Source organism: Monomorium pharaonis, chromosome 3, assembly GCF_013373865.1.
Source record: "Monomorium pharaonis isolate MP-MQ-018 chromosome 3, ASM1337386v2, whole genome shotgun sequence".
Taxonomy (NCBI): domain Eukaryota; kingdom Metazoa; phylum Arthropoda; class Insecta; order Hymenoptera; family Formicidae; genus Monomorium; species Monomorium pharaonis.
The window spans coordinates 5,341,819-5,356,812 of NC_050469.1; the positions used below are offsets into that span (position 1 = coordinate 5,341,819).

At 33.7% G+C, this 14,994-nt stretch overlaps 1 protein-coding gene and 1 long non-coding RNA gene across 22 annotated transcripts in view; both read right to left on the reverse strand.

Moving 5' to 3' along the window:
• LOC118644707 overlaps positions 1–3,851 on the reverse strand; it is a 71,713-nt gene extending 67,862 nt beyond the window's left edge. The window contains exon 1 of the long non-coding RNA XR_004962454.1: positions 505–3,851. This is a non-coding gene — a long non-coding RNA (uncharacterized LOC118644707). The remainder of the gene's footprint in view (positions 1–504) is intronic.
• LOC105833385 (dystrophin, isoforms A/C/F/G/H) overlaps positions 1–14,994 on the reverse strand; it is a 459,023-nt gene that overhangs the window by 184,578 nt on the left and 259,451 nt on the right. The gene's annotated exons all lie outside the window — the stretch shown is intronic.

Genomic DNA, 14,994 nt, shown 5'->3' on the forward strand with positions numbered 1-14,994 from the left:
AACAAACAACTAGTGAGTTTCAATCTTTAAGCGCTTTGAAAATTTTTACCAATCACGTTACAATTATGTTATAGTTTGAAACATGATATTTTTCTTTCGTTGAGCTCTCCAATGAAATAAAATTGATTGGATATACGCATGATTCATTTAAATGTGTAAAAATAATAAAACTAATTCAAAATTTCTATAACGTTTGAATATTACATTTGTGATAAATTATCTTTATTGTATTTTACCAAATTTAAAACGTTGTGATCAAAAAATTAATTTAATCCTTTTTATCAAATATTTATAAAAAAAAACTCATATTTATTACATTTAACTTGTATTTCATTACGAATATTTTATGTATCTTGGTATGGATTGTAAGTAAATAATTTAATCTTATTTTTGCGCTATAATTACAACTAATTGTTATATTACATTACGCTGCCGTATAATATAAAATCCTCATAAAAAGAAGTATACAAATATCTAGACGTCATAAATGCTAAAAGTAATTACTTTTGTTAAGCAATCAGTTAATTATCCTGACAGGAACACATTAGAGAAGTGAAAACCTTTCGCCTTCCAGGTGATGAACAACATAAGCACTTTAACACATTCGCACATTAATACACAGTGGCACATATATCCGCGTATTTAGCAACACAACTACACCCGTGTTTACCAACTCTTACTGTTCCGCATGCCGCAAATCTACAAATTCTAAATGATTATTAAAACGACCAACAACGTTCGTAAATTAAATGTGTGTTCCATGCGAGAGGCGTCGCGATGTTTTTCAGCCGAAAGGCGAGGCACTTTACGGTGCCAAAAGCGGTCCTTCAGTCACCACCTGGCGGGGTTCACGACCCGGCGGCAAGCCTCCCCGAAGACAGTGCAATTACTATCGAATCGTCCGCCGCAGCATCTTTCCGCGAGCACGGGGACACGTGTGTGTACACACGCTCGTCGCCGGCGAGAACTCGAGAACACTTCACTCCGACGACCGCGCTCGTCGAATTCGACCACCATCAAGTTCCCTCGGCTCTTTCCCGTCCGTACGTACTCTTTCGTGACACTCGGACGTTTCTATTGGCACTCGACCACCTCGAGAACAGCCCCCCTAGCTTCTCTAGTCTGGCCTCTCTTTTCCGCTCGACCGTATGACCGGGCGCGGACTCGTTCCGCCGATCCCAGGGCCACGCTTCAACCTTTGATGACATTAAGAGAGCGAGGACATCGAAAAGGCACCGTTAAATTCCCTTCCACTGATTCCGCACGGCGATAGTCCTAATACCAGAGACGTATACGATCACGCGTGAGGGAATAATTTAGTATCAGTCATCGCTATTAAACCTCCCTCTAGAGTTACGTCATATCTCATTTCGTTTTCCCTCGAGACGAAGAATGCGAACATGCGACAAGATTTATTAGATCTGTTACTTGTATCATACAGCATACATTATTATTAAATTGCAACTGATACTATGAATATGTTAAGTTACCGACATTTTAACTTAGATCTGATCTCTTCTACTCTTTGTAAAATTCTCCATGTACTTTTTTTCAACTTTACAAAATTTTATCAAAATAAAACGTTAAATCTTCATTATCCTTGTCAAAATATAAATGCAATATTCATTTTCACAAAATAAAAAAGATCACTGAAGAACTAATGTCGCACTTTTACTGTTCTGTAACACGCGAAGCTACATCCATTTTCATTAACATATCAAAAATAAATAAAAAGGAAAAAGCCATTCCGCGATTGTTGATCAGTTAACAATATGCCATAAATTCTTTTTTAACAGATAGTGTGCCATATGTTCGCTCTCGAGATACCAAAGATCAGCCCATCCTCAGTTCACGAAGTCCTCTTCAGTTTCATCTAATTCAGTAGTCACAAATTCTAAATATCGAATTAACAACGCTTGAACTTCAGAAACGTAGTTACATGATCACCAAGGCACTAAGGTGTTTTCTTCGTGGGCCAGCCGGCTCTCAGAATATTCCTCTTGTCATCCTCCTCGCGTAGGTCTATCTTCCTTGGTTTCGATATCATCTTCGCGAGGGCAGCCGGCCATCCCCGGACCGTACGTAATAAAGAATCACGGCGAAGTCCTACCGAAGATCAAAGACACGTGTGGCGCTCACAAGAAACATTCCGTATCTCATATGGGACCGCCGGCCCCGTCCTCCCGCCTTCCCGCGGTCCTTCTTTTCGACGATCGGATTTTCTCTCAGCCTTGCCTTCATCTCTCGCGCGCGCGGGGACCGAGCAATCGCGGTTGCCTTCGAATTTCGCGTCTTTGACGACGCGGCGCGCGAGCAAACGTTTCGAACTATCGCGGGACACGAGATCGAGCCCCCCCTTTGCGCGGTAGGGTGCGGGACAGATCGATCGAACGGATCGACGAGAGGATGACGATACGGGGCGGGCGATCTATCGCGCGAGAACGCAAGGCATGAGTGCGGAACGCTGTGGTGTGTACGCGGCACTGTCGTCTGTACCCTCAACTCTGTAGGTACTCCGCATCCGCACTCCGTTGCCGTGGCGGTCGGTCGTGTGCCACTGTGTGCGACTTCGTGCACGTGCACCCACACAACCACGTGACACGTGGGCGTGTTGTGGCACGAGGGGGAACAGGCTGAACTGGTAGGGACGAAGTGGGGAGAGAAGGGAGAGAAGGATCGGAGCGGGCATGCTAGAGGAAGTGAGGTAGAAGCAGGGGGAGCAGCGTCAAGCAGACAGAGAGCCGGCGAGAGATGAAATGGCGGGAAGGGGAGGAAGTGTGGAGACTGCGAGGAGGTGAGACAGCTAGGCAGCGCGTATACACGTTTACGCGAGACGGAGAGAAACAGCGAGAGAGAATGCTGTGTGCTGGGCGACAGAAAACAAGGGCGAGCGATGAGGATGAGGATGCGGCATAGAGGACAGGAGGAGGTGGAAGAGAGGGACGTGGTGAGGAGCAGGGGTGGGCTAGATTATAGAAAAGACGATCCTGACTAGTAGAATATTAGGCAACTTCGCAGATCTAGGAGAGGGCCGTTCCCATCGTTGCCGTTAAACACAAATTAACAATAAGAATTAGATAGGTGAGATATTGATTAACGCGTAAATTAGTTTCCATGCTACTACTATGTATAAATTATGCATGTTTGAATAATACGATTCACTTGTATCAGTTCGTACGATTACGTCTTTTCACACACAAAACAATATTTTAAACATTCCGAAAATAAATGTATTATGTGACAATTGCAAATATACAAGAGAAAGACTAGAAAGATTTTGAATAATGAAGATAACAATAATTTATTACTTCGTAATGCTAATTGCGTATCGCGCTGCCACAAAATCGGCGCGGCAAAATCAGCAATGTAAAATATGGACGCATACGGCGCATTCGCGTCATTTTATGTTGTTCCAGAACGGGGCTCGGCAAAGCGATTACGACTTTTTGTGACGCTTAAATTTCAGTAGGCAATTGATTACAGGCAAACGTACATACGATATACGTGCATACGAGGACAACAAAGCGAGTATTACAGAAACCAGAACGAGGGTGACGCCTACGTCGTATTCAATACATAAATCGCTATTCAAAGGTACTAATCCCATAAATGCTATCTATGAGAGCTATACATGTACATGAGATAACATAATTCATAGATAACGATAGGAAAATATGCAAACGCGTATGAAACACGTATAGAACAAGATAGTGTAAAATAATATTAAGCCGCTGCCAGTAAAGAATTAAGCTGTGGTTAAAATTTACTGAATAGTTACATTATATACATATACACACACAAACACATATATATATATATATAACATGTGCATTTTCTAAATAATTAAGTTAATAAAAATATATATTTTCAAACAATATACCTTTCAATTACTAATTAATAAAAATACTCTCTTAAAGAAAAAGAATATTTTTCGTAAAGAGATATTACATGCAAATAAAACAATATGATGACAGCATGATTAATTCAATTAATTTCCTCTTCATAATTATAAGAAAATAACACAAACGTATTATTACCACGCGTTGATATCGCGTGCATGACACGTTTAATTACTTCCTTCTAATAGTTTCAACAACATGTTGCTTTGCTTACATGTTTGTCTTTGCTTCTCTTATGTTCTCTTAATTGTAGCTTCTGACAATTTCATATCATATACAATGCAAAAATGTGAAATTATTGCTTTTCTCATGAAAGAGTATTTACTTAATAATTGAAGAAATAGTAAAAACATTATTGCTGTTCGTTTAATATTTATTTTTAAAAAATTGCTAATTATATATATATATATATTTCATTATCTTTTTTAATAAATCTAAATATAATAAAATCTTTCAATTGAAATTTCAATTAAAATTAACAGACAATAAATAAATTAATTTTAAATTACAAAAAAATTTTAACACATCTGCAACAAATTATTAAAAAATGTTTTAAAACTATAGTCAAAATACTTAAAGTGTTCCGCATTTATACGACATAAAATGTAAAAATAGAAAAGAAACTAGAGGAAACAAAGTTAATGATGAAGGATGTAGATAAGAAGAGAGTCCCTTCTTCAACGTTCTACGGTAATAAGGATTATGTTCCATAACCGAGAATTAACATCAAACCCTTGTCTTCCTCTTTACACGTATTTTGCTTTGCCTTCCATCTACTTTAATATACATAATAGTAGTAACGTGTAAAGCAATTCTTTAGTGCTACAAATTTATCATGCTAATAGATGAGAACATATGCATTTGTATACATCGTTAATCAAATATTTGAATATTTCCATCAGGTACAAAAAAGAAATAAGTTAAAAATATATTTTAAAAGCCCGTAGACAGATAATATCGTACCACAGAATTGAACAAACCGACTTCGGTGAACATTCGCATTCGAAGAATTGAAGCACAAGCAGAAATCGTGAGGAAGACGATGTTAGGTACGAACAGCACGCGCGTAAATACGTACGAATGAGCAGTGATACGGAAAACGAGAGAAGGAAGAAATAAATCGACCCTGAAGCGATGGCGCCTCGTGCACATAAGTTGACCTCGGAATCGAGAGAAAGAGAGTGAACTCCTCCGCGCTATTCTCTGTCGCCCTTTCACGGTCTCTACCTTAGCCCGATACCTGCCTGATCCGCATAGGTTTCCCTCGACTCCTATCAGATCAGCTGCCACAATTTTTCACGGAGGACGCTTCTTTTTTCGCGTACATGTATGTATCTTACACGAGGGTCAATCTACACTGTGGTTCATGAGCGACCGATCGAATTACGTGACCACATCGATCGATGAGAGATCAGGAGATCAGTGAAGCGTTGCATAATAGTTACATAACGGTACCTTCTTCCTCTCCCTTCTCTCTTTCTCTCTGCCCTTCCGTTTCGTCCTTTTTTATATATACACATAAGCAGATCAATTTTATATTTAATTTTTAAAACTTGGGAGTTCCTAATTCTCAATTGTCGAATAGCTCCGTAGAATTAACTTTACATAAATAAAACAAACGCTAAATATTTATCAATATTTTTAATTATTGTGTAAAAAGTAGGAGATTTTCACACGCGTGTTGTACAAAGAAGAGAAAACTGTGCCTTTTAACATGACTATATTTGGTTGCGTTCGAGAAATACGAGCTCCAAATCATATGTTTTTTAAAGAAACATATGGAGAAAGACCACCGCGAGAGCTTGACGTAAGAAAGTTTCGCGACTGACCTTTAATTGAATACAAATCGATACTCTTACGGCGGATACAGACGATAATACTCGAAATAACTCACAGCAGCAGTGTGTTATTGAAATAGCATGCATATGTAGGGCCTGTTTCGAAGGAGGTGGTAGATTCGTTGCTGTTCAATTACAGCGTTATCGAAACGAGTGTTCGCGGCAGAGAGATACTTCAATTAAAATGAATCAGCCAGACGTTAAGAAGCGAGTATAAATATGAGATGCTTATGTGAGAAAAAAACCTATAAAAAAAATAAAGATTGGTCTTAATTACATAAAATAAATATAAAGCAATTTTTCAAAATAAATTCAGACTTGGGGGTCGAAATTTCCCTCGTTCTTTTTTTTTCTGATAGATTCATTAGTAGGCAAAAGAGGTAAGATGAGGCCATTGACATTTACTTAAGTAAACAAAGAAACAGCAAAATCCCGAAAAGTATAAATAATCGAAATAATCGCTAAGTGGCCACAATGACTTCGGAGACTCCGGAAATTTTTATGTTAAAGCGCACTCAATGCACAGAATGGTTCGACAACGATGTTCGTCTTGCCGCATCTCTCGCCGCCTTCTACAAGCTTATGTATACGTAATTGCAATTAGGAAGACCGCAACAAAAATGTAAATACGCGGAGTAATAACAAGCACAAGGTGCAAGCGCAGGATAGTTTCCGTGGAAGCGGAATCGGCGGAGTGCTATTCGCTGTTCCTGACCCTTACTGAAAGGACAACGGCAGCCAGACTAGGGACAAAAAAGCGTGCTCCGGTGTGCTCAGAGGTCGGAAAAGATTCCCCGGAATAACGACTTTGCTTCGTGCGGAGATTTATTTCTTCTATTTTTTCTCGCGCTAGCTTCTATCTAGCACTTCTTTGCGGCATTGTCTTTTTTTCGTACTCTCTCCTCGTTTTCTCTCGCGAAACTTTGGATTACTAACGGTCATCGTATCTTCTTCAGATCGCAATTTTAAGCCAGAAAACTTGCAGTCAAATATCTCAAAATGCTTCCTTAGACCTACCTCGCAGAGCATAATTTGCTTTATATCTTAATTCTTTTTTTCTTTTCAACTTAGAAATGTCGTGATAGCTATAAATATCACTAAATATAAGATTTCTTTATTGAATCTTTGAATGATGTTGGATAATTTGGAGTATATAAGGAAAAAATCTGACCGCATAAATTGGAAATCTGATAGAAAACAGATACTTATAGTTAAGTATAAGTATCAAATATTCTCGTTTATAAAATATCGAAGCAGAAATTCTGATTAGCATATTTAGAGTGCGTTTTTGTTTGATTCTTGTTGGTATGACCGAAAACAGTTTTCCCCAGTAGAGTAATGAAGCTTAAAGAGATAAATTAAACAATACTCTCATATGTTATTATGTTACGCGCATTATAACAAGTAGAAATGTGCGTCGTATCATAAACGAAAGTAGTATACGCAAAATGCATTATGGGATACCCGGGAGTATGTTAACCATGAAAAGTTTCGGTGCTCAGTCATTTACGAACTCTTGAAAACAAAAGTTTTGCAGGGTTGTGGAATAAAATCCCTACTGTTTATTTCCCACCTCATTGTGGCTCGGACTTTCCACCATTCGCGTCGGACATGTGCATTCAATCAGAATAATTCATTTTATTATATTAAAATTCAGAATTATACATAATACCACTTCTCTTTTTAGCAATTACATTTTTCAATTTATCATGATGCTTGAAGAGATTTTCCGATTCGTATAGATACAGACACAACAATTCGAAGCTAAAAAGCTTGTGTTTGATAGAAATGTGTGATAATGTTTGAAGATAGAAAAATATGTTGTATTTATGACTATAATTGCATAGTAAAATAATTATAGTCAGAAATATCATTTTTATAATAATTATTACTGTAATAGTAATAATAATACATATGGTATATTTTAAAGCTGCTTTAATTTATAGTACAATTTTTTCGTAGTTGGTATCGCTATGAATATATGATTATTATTACTATGATATTCCAGACTATAATTATTTTATTACTAATTATAATCGCAAATATCGTATATTTTTCTATCAGTGTATTCAATCTTGATACCAATATTGTTTCAATTTAGATATTTTCACGACGTCGTCGCACGGAAAGAACGTGGCGCAGACCGGGTCGATTTTTGTCGCATAATTCGCGAAATGCCTCGGGTAATCCCCGAGAACGCGACGGCGGACCAGACGTAAATCGCGGAACGCGCAAAGTTGGGCAACGTGGAATTTACTCGTAGAGTAAAATCACGGTCGGAAATTTATCGTCAACGCGCGGAAAAGTTTGTTGCGTCGGTTCGTTTCGCCCGCCACGTTGCGCCGTCATGTCGCGCCGTCACGCCGAGCGAAAATATCGTTTCACGACGGGTAGAGATTCGACGAACGAGGGAGAGACACAACCGCGTCCGTTTCCGCGAGTCCGCGAGCGCGCGGCGAGTGTGTCACACAATGCCGGGGCATGACCCCGGAGCTCACCGAAAACTTCGCGACGTGCGGCGTCGTGATGTACTACGGGTGTAACCCGAAACGTCGGCCGCGTCGTAAAAGATGAGCGACATTTACGAGGCGGCCGCCTCGCGGATTCGACGCGACGGTAACTCTAAACGGTCTAGAGATCTCCCTGATGCGCAGGACCGGCGCTGCCGCGCCTTCGAAGTCCAAAGTGAGCTCGCGTAGCGAGCTCGTTACGGATCGCGGTGGCAACGTTAATCTTACGACGAACGAACGGACGGACGACGTAACGATCGCCGCTAGAACGTCCTGCGAACTTGTACACTCGCGGTCGATTCGTTACGACGCGGGAATGGACCACGTGCAGCATTTAACGTGCCCAAACGATAATGACGCTTCCGAAGGTGCGGCGCGTTATGGAAAGGGTCGGGTAAACGGTAATGTACTAACACTTTAATCCGAAAAAAATTGCCGTAAGTCTCTTTACGTGAGTAATATATGAACGTTCTCTCTCGGCACGCGTTTCTTTCCAAATATTCCGACAAGACGAATATTTATTAAATTATATGATAAATTCTTGCATAAAAATTACGTAGATAAATTTACGAAAGTAGATGCAGAAGTGTATAAATGAATGTAGAAACAAGTATTTTGTAAAATATTAATAACTAATTGTAAGATAATATAGATGACCTGAGACTTATCTGTCTTATTTTTCACGAATTAATTATTTAGAAATTTTATCCCGATAAAACTACTACATTATAAAGCATCATCTTAACACAATTGTTGCAAATTTTTCATCAATTCATAATATCATTGCGCAATAATTGCACAATATGCATAATTAACGTATAACTGCTTGAAGATAATCCCTCGAAATCTTCCCACTCTTCGATAAACAATACATCAGTTTAATCAAATCATTCTCGATATGACTACTATATTGTTAAAAAGAAATAATATCATTATTAGAAATAATATCTCTTCATGTTTTAGGGGGGAAAAAAATTATAGAGATCCGTAGAATACTATAATGTATTGTGTAACTCAAATAAACGCAATTACGCAAGACGTGATAAAAGTGTTGCCGAGATCAGGTATCCTCCTCAATGATAAGAAACAAAAGAAACAAAACTTTAAGCAATTTAGGTTCTGTTGAGGTAATTCACGAAAAAACTGTTACTCCAAAACGATAAGTTACGAAGTTGCCATTATCCAAAGTAAATATATGTTACGCTGTAGCAATAACATGGTCTCGAACTACGAGAATTCGGAAGACCACTTGAATAAATATTGCACACCCACGTCTACGCAGAATGGACATTATATTTCTCATGAAAATTCTATCTCCGGTAATATCATAATGTTGAAGCAATTAATATTATTTATTTCATAATTATTTCATAAGAAATTAAATATATCGTAGATATAAGATTGCACATTGCATACATTATTATTTAATCATAAATACTTCATTAAGTTTGACATTATTGTCAAAAGCAATAATTTTGGATGAAATTGCTTAAATCATTGTTCAAATATAAATAAAAAATATTTTTAAATGTTTAATATCTAGAAACATATTTTATATTCTTATTTTATTTTTTAATATTTATATATCTCTTCAACATTTAGTTACATTATAAGAACAATACATTAAATAAGCAAAGTTTAAGCTCTATAAATTAAAATTATCACATATTTTTTTATACATAAGATATATATAAAAAGAAAAATAAAAACAAACTGAAACATGTTAATAAAGTAGAAATTTTTGCAGCACATAATAACGAATAATCACGAAATATTAATATCAAAATAAATATTGTTTTTTTTGCTTCTCCTTGCAACAATGCTCATCGCGTTCATCATGCAATGTTTTCGCGTTGAGGTAGATATATTTAATTTAATTTACGAAACAAAAATTGTTAGAAAAATTCTCTTAACTTTGTTTTTCATACATTATATATTTTAATGCACTTTATCTCTTTCACACATTATAATAAATATTTTAAGAATAATGTGCAATCATATAATTAAGATGAAAACGTTAACTAATTGACTAATTGACTGTGTTTAATTGGAAAGACAATTAAAAAACTTTTTGCGAATACACAAGAAAGTAATATAAAAAATATTTTAAAGAATTAAATGATAATATATGATGAAATATGCATGCGCGTAGAATTTATTCGATATTTTTATCGTTTTCATAATATTGAAGCGGAATATCTGATGAAAGAGAAATGCAAATTTAATCTGAGAAAAATGCGCTAATCGGAACAAAGTCCGCCATATTAAAATTTAATTTATATACCATACTCTTTGTAAGTTTCTCTCTCAATTCATATTTCAGATTCTCGATAAAAAATGCCTATCTGGCATGAGAATTATAAAATGTATTCCACAAAATAATAATAAGCCTTTTCCACAATGTTGCGCGAGTGCAGTTTGTGATTAAATAAAATAATTCTTCAAAAATAAATTTGGTTATATCCTTAAGAAAGGTATACCATAACTGTAAAATTTCTGATTGTACGCATTAAATAAATAATAATTTCTAAACACTGTTTCTGCAAATTTTTATGTGCTAATAAATGCATATAATATGCTGTGCCTAAGTCTCCAACATTTTTATAATGCAAAAAATATATCTATATAGCTTCTCATATATATAGTTTCTTCTGACCGCCTTATATATATATATATATATATATATATATATATATATATATGTATTCTTGCTGATACATTTATAAATAACTTCAAAATCACTGATGCCTATCAGTAATTTTGAAATTATTTATAAATGTATCAATACATATAGTTGGCATGATACAATTTATGTTATTATAATTAACGCCAGATTAAATGTGGCAATATAAGCCATTATATTTCAAATGGTTAATAAAGTTGCACATAATGATGGGTTTACTTACATTAACGTAGCGCGGATAATCAATAATGTTTGACTCACCTGAAACAACAAATTATCATATATTAATTATAACGTGTCACATCAAACATAACTTTATATTTGTCTTAATTTACAAATATGAATTATTAAGTTATTTACAAAGCACATTTATGAATATTATAAAACAATCACTTTGTTTAATACATCAGAGCATAAAGATTATTACCATCATAACATAAAAAATGATTTAGAAAAGTCTAAACAGATATCACGGATATTACTGCAATTTCATTAAAAAATAAACTAAATAGATAACTATTATTCTATTAACTTTATTTTTCACTTGTATATAAAAATGCACTTTTTAAATAATTTCCATGGTCAATATTTTGCCGCCAATTTCTTTTATCTTTCAAATTTTCCTTCGACAATCTCATATATGATGTTTAATTCTTTCATTTCTAAATTATTTAATAACAACATAAAAAAATATTTGTATTTTGTACATATTGTATGACAAATAACTGCTTTATAAAGACATTTAAAAAACTTTAAGAATCTTTTACTTAATATTATATTTTTATCATAAATTATGTATAATAATTTGCCTTTCAAAATTATTATACATAATAAAAACCTTTTTTAATTGTTCTGTAAGCGTCTACCTAAAATATATAAAAGATATAATTTTACTTTATTTATTATACAATTCTACAAAATTATTTTTATTTTTGTTATATTTATAACTCGATTGATTAATCATACTTGTAAGAATTAATTAACCTAATCATTAACAAAATCTGTTAACCTAGAAACCTCTTTAATTCAATAATTGCGCACACGATCTGCTTTGCCATCGCGCTTATACTTAACATAAAATTATAGTGATAAGAATCACTAAGATACACAATCGTGTATCTTGGTGATTCTTATCACCATAACAGCGAGAAATAAAGGATAATACTCCGTTTTACCGAGAAGTTAAACATCTATATATACATATAAATACCCATTACCATACACACTATCTATGCAAGATTAAAGTCTTTATAGTCTCTAAAAAAATAGAAGACTGGAATTAATGTATATTTTTATAAATACAAAAATATAAATAATAATACCTTATCTTATAATTCTAAATACATATAACAGTAGAAAAGAAAGGATTAATGCCGGTTTTTCCTTATCTTTATTTGCGGTTGTCATTCACCTTGCGCCCGATGTGCATCAACGTTGCAAACTTCTCAAAAAGTAAAAAAAGAAAAAAGAAAAAAGAAAAAACAGATGCACTCACGAGCCGCGCGCTGGCCGAGAATGTCGCATTATTCGCAATAAGGGAACAAAAGAAAACAGAAAGAGATTAAAGAAGACTTAAATCAGTTAATTAAAATTATTACGAAGATATTCCTAATAAAAACCTATTATAAGCTCCTTAACGGAATAAATCTCTCACAAGTTTCTCTCTTATTTCTAACTAAAAATGTTATAACAAAAATATAACAGACATTGATACTTCCTTGCACACTGTCCACATTTTCGTCTCAAATATATTGAAATATAACGAATAAATTATTGCATTGGTTTGCATTGCTCATTAATTTTTTTATTTCCGATGTTATTATTTAATCAACTATTAATTATGCTTAATAACTATAATGATCAACTAAATAATTATTTTATTACATAAGTCAATTTTCGTTCGAGTTAAATGGATTATATCCTGCATTCGCCAATTAAATCAAGACTTAATAAATAGACGTGACGGAACAACATCTTTATTTTACTTATAATTTAACATTTACATTAATAGTATCCTTCTTTTAAAAGTGACAAACTTAAAAAATTAAGTTTTACAGAAAAAGAAAAAAACTATTTTTCAAGACAGAAAACTATAATAACTTTATAAAATAATGTTTATCTAACTCAGATTATAATAACTCAAAAATTACGTTTTTCAAGTTATTTTTTTTTTAAGGTGCAATATGATCATTTACTAATAGCTAATTGCAAATTATAATAAAGTTACCAATTTTTTTTTTAAATAAAAAGTAATACAATTGATTTGCGTATCAATTTTAATTGACCAGACAAAATTTCTATATATGAAGAAAAAAAAACACAAATGCATTACTGTTATTATATAGAATTTCTCTCTCTCTCTCTCTCTCTCTCTCTCTCTCTCTCTCTCTCTCTCTCTCTCTCTCTCTCTCTCTCTCTCTCTCTCCTCTCTCTTTTTCTCTCTGTTTAAAAATATAGTGTGACACAAGCATTTGAAAAATGCATTTTGATTTTTACTTGACTGATCTTTTACTTATAATTAATTAAAATAGCCAATTAAAAATGATTCCATTTAAATACATTAATTTATATTAATTTAAATTTTTATTATATATTATATATATTGCTATCAAGAAAAAATGCATATGATACATTTATATAATTAAAAGTTCTAAAAGTATCGCAAATTCTTAAAGTTTTTACGCGAGTTTTATTAAGGACAGGATGCATATCGCGTTGTTATGTACATGGGACAATGTGACTTTGCGCTTTTAACTCGCCTTGATTTCTCTCTTTGTCAACCCTGCGCGAAACTGTAACAAAGAATTATGAGCTTTGCCGTGACGGATAAAAATAAAAATCATGGCGAAAGACAAGAGATGAGATTGGGTCAACGACAAAAAGAGTCTTTGATTAAAATCGCGTATAAGACGACGCTTAGCGCAAAGCCAAAGAAAATATACGACATGAATATTTTTAATAAAGCAATTGTCGCGCGCGGACTAAACCTCGTCGCGTCTTCTTTCGAAGAGTGTAACAACTTTTTGCATCTTAATTCTTATAATCTCAATGTACAAATTAGTTGTAAAAATAAAATATAATATGTATAGAGATGATTTGTATATTCGGGGTAAAAATTTAAAACAAAAAAATGTTTGCGCTGTAATCCATTTTTGTAATTATGTAATATTGATATTTTATACTAAATTTCGTATAATTCGTCAGATTAATTAAACCGTATTTAATGTTATTGGTTTAATTTCGATATTGTTATACATTTGATATTATTAGTTTGATATACTGGGATTAAAATAATCACATCTGTAAAATATTGCTATTTCCTTGTTTACTACAAATCGTGCATTCAGAAAAGTCATACACAATATTTGATAGATTTGACAAGTGTTCACAAAAATCTCTCGTTATTAATTAATTGAGAAACATTAATGAATAATTTTCTCTTTACTTGATCATGATAAATTAACCATCTATACGTCCCGTCATAATCGTATGCAATGTACAGTTAATTAAAGGTAGAACATTGATGTGTTTTATCTTAGGGGAAATGAATGGCCAATCAAGTTTAATTAAACGGATTTATTTAAAATAACAAGAAATATTCGTTCAGAAACATATAATAGGCTGTAGTACAATTGGAAGTATCTGCAAATTCATACAATGAATGAAATTCTATTTGGATTCAATTACAAGGAAAAAATAGAAGATGCGAAAACAGATGACATACGATGCAATAATTTACATAAATCGTTCTGCACAAAGTCAGTCTCTGAATAAAAAAGATGATAAATATGACAGATTGTATTATTACAATGTAATAATTTAATTTCAGTATATCAAATTAATGTACATCAACAACATTAAAATAAAATTTAATTTAATCTAAACACAAGTAATAAAATTTAGGTCGCTGATAAATCACACAAAATATGAAAAAAAAAAAAGAAAATTTTGTAAATTTAATTTAATAATATTTAATGAATACCAAGTTTAAATATTACTTTCAACATGTTTCAGAAACTCAACTCGATTAGTCGACAAACTGCATAATACTTTTGCTGAGCAAC